We start from the raw sequence: 3,526 nt of genomic DNA, 5'->3' as shown, positions 1-3,526 counted from the left end.
AAATATTGCCGTCATGTAGAATAGCAAGGAGGGACAACGACTGAACTGAATACATTATTTACTTACAGTAAGTCAGTCCAAATCAGAGCTGTAGAGATGCACACACTGCACAGGCATCAATCGCTAGTCTCATCGCCGCCTCAAACGTCATGTAATACCCTTCCTCAATCCACGCGTTATCAATTTCTCACGATTTAATTAGCGATGTTTATTGTCAGAAAAGAAAAAGAGAGATCGATGTCCCCATCACTGTGTTTGTGTGGGCTATCAGCAGTGGAGAGTGTGCTGCCGTGAGGTGAACGCGTTTTGGAGTTTAGTGGAACAGCTCGACCTGCGACCGGCTGATCTGACGTGCCTGAACCCGTTAGTTTTGCGAATAGCTTATTCTCATTTCAGGCAGGATCACGGTCCCCTTGAAGTCAGCACACACGAGTATGTTTACAGTGGAGTTATTTTATCCATATTTTTTTTATCAAATAAAACATACAACCAACTTTTCTGCAGTTATGTAAGGCATATAGCTGCAAGCGTACGGTAACTCTACTAGTGAGTTCCTCATATGACGTCACGCCCCATCTAGTGGAAGGTAGCGGGAGCGGTTAAAACCACAGTTAAAAGTGCCAACTTTTCATATTATATCAGCATTTTGGTATAAAAAACAATGGTGGGCGGTTCTTATCTTTATGTTTAATAAACACATTGCATTATCTTCGTGAAAAATTTAATCTGCAACTTACACTTTAAGATTGAGCCACTGGAGTCACTTGGACTATATTAACGATGTCTTTAATACATTTTCTGGGCCAGCAAGTTATAGTGTCCATAAGCCTGCAGGAGGAGTGATCCAGAGGGTTGTTCCATAAAAGACGCTTAGAAAAGCGGGGATTAAACTCCAAAACCGGACTTGAATGAGCCTAACAAATAAGTTGGGGCTAAAGTGGTTCCATAAAAGGTAATTGAAGTTCACGCAATCTCACTAATTTGATCCAGGTTTATCTAGTCTACATAATTGTGTGTGCACGCGTTTCTTAAGCAGCCCTAGAGGTCGATCATGGATCAAATCGATCCACCATCAAACAGCGTATATTTTGTGCTGTTTTATGCGTTTGTGACATGTTTTTTTTTTTTCTCAGTGCAAAACTTACATTTTACAGTTATATTCTCCATCTGTAAATGTTAGAAAGTCATGCAATTGCATCCATTTTACTGCTAATCTTCATATTGAACGAGCGCTGCTGCGCGCATGCGCGGCAAATAGGAGCGCAATACTGACTAAAATATACATTTTGCTTGGAAAATTAATATGCGATATTTTATAACACTAGAAATATCTTCTAATTATAATAATTTATCTTTAGGATGTTGGATAAGTTGCCGTAAACTTCTAGCGAACAGTAGTACTCCAGTGAACAGAAGTAGCCTAATTTTTTAAGAAACTAAATAGGCTATATAAAGATACAAAATATAGTTTTGGGTATAGGACCTATGCTACTTAATAAAGATGATGTATACTTATTTAGAATGCTGAGAATTACAGCTTTTAATGCAATAATTTTTTGGAGAAAGCAAGAATCCCCAGTTTTAAATGAGTAGATTTAGTTTCTAAAGTACACTATGGAGAGGATAACATGAAATTAAGAGCAAATGTATACATTTTGAAAAGATATGTGCAACTCTAAAATTAAAGAATATTCCATAAAATAAAGGAATATATATTAGCCTACATTAACTACATTTTTATATAACCCTCCCTCCCTTTTATTTCTAGTTATTTGTTATTTTATTTATTGACTTATTTAATACTGAATATTTGATATTCAAATAATATTACTTTAATAACTATTATGAATTATGTGTCATTATAAGAGTTTGATATAAATATGTGAATGTTAAATTTTTATTAATATTTTATTGTTTTTTGTCTTTTCCCCCTTAAATCATATGTAAAAGTGTCTAATGTACTTTTTGGTTATTGTTCTAATCATGTTCTTAACGTTAAGGTAGTTTCGGAGAACGCAGCCCTGGACACTAATTACTAATTAAATAATGTCAAATATTAAATGTAGGCTATTGATTAGAGTTGCCATAGACTAAAGGATTTTTCTAGACTGGTAGTCATTCATTTAAGCAATTAGGACTAATCGCTTAAATGATATAGCCTAGCCTATATTCCGCGCATGCATAAAACTTGCCGCAAAGCACCGGCAAAAGTAGGCTAATGATATAATAAATGTGTCTGAAAAAAATAATGAAGCATTTTAATTTTTTATTAATTAACTAGTCTTTTCTAAATCAGTGTAGGCTACATCTCCGCTCAGTCCGCTGTAATGTAGCCTATATGCGCCTTTCATACGGACAGGATTACATAATCAGATGGTACCTTATTTGCTTTCGATTGGATTTTTTTTCGTTGGTTGACATTTTTTTTATAAACTTTATATAGATAGTTATATTTCTCATGTCTGTGAGGCTTGTCTATACACTGTTTTTCAGTTCATTTTTGAGACGCGCTCCAATTCACAGGGATCATGAAAGCGCGCCCTGTTCGTTTTCTTTTCTTTTACAAAAGCACAACGTTTTCTTGTTGTTGAGAGTTTGCACAAATAAAAGTAGTTGCGACTGATGTATTATTCTTTTCTGTATGACCAGAAATGATGGAGTATTTTAAGTTGTTTCCACTGTTGATAGGAAAATGCGAGTGATGGCACCGGCGCGTCCATGTCATGCAGTGCGCGCTCCACACTCGGCACAAACACTCGGATATGCGCTTAATAATAGCGAACATTTATCTAGGTTAACGTTAGAGCGAGCGGCCATGCCAGACTGATAAGGCCTCTTCATGTTTAACAAATCAAATTCTGTTGCATTTTATTGCGCCAGTTTGAAAAGGGCGGCTGAAACGCCTATACAGATAAACGCCCAACGCTGGTGTTTTTCTTTAAACAAATTCGTTTAGTCTTTAAAATAAATATTGTTTGTGGGCTAATTAATGCCACAATAATTTGTTTATTTTATTGGCTACTTTTATTTTTCATTTTTGTTTTGCATTGAATAAAGGATTTGCTGTGCACCGCAATGCCATCCTCCCATAGAAAGCCACTTTAAGAGCCACCTTTATTTTCTTTATAATAAAGGGTTTCTATCGGAAAACGCTTAACGTATAATTAAATGCATTGCGTTCATATTCTAGGCTCATCTGCTTTTCTGTAGGATAGTATGGTTTATTAATAAGGTGTGTACAGCATTTGATCTTTATCACTGAAGTAGCCTATTAAGCCACATTAAGCTTTTTCTTTATTATAAGGGTTTTCTATGGGAGGAAAACGCTTAGCCTAATGTGCAATTAAACACAATGTTCGTATTCTGGGCTCATCTGCTATTAATAAGGTGTGTAGGCCTACAGAATTTGATCTTTAAACATGAATGTCTGTTGGGGGCTGCTATTTCTTCAGCTTTTTGAACGTATGATAAAGACATGATTGGCTATCAATTTTATGTGGATAAGGCATAAGTGCACACACACACA

Source organism: Scardinius erythrophthalmus, assembly GCF_964197995.2.
Source record: "Scardinius erythrophthalmus genome assembly, chromosome: 10".
Taxonomy (NCBI): Eukaryota; Metazoa; Chordata; class Actinopteri; order Cypriniformes; family Leuciscidae; genus Scardinius; species Scardinius erythrophthalmus.
The sequence above is the reverse complement of the archived record's forward strand: the minus strand, read 5'-3'. Positions refer to the sequence as shown.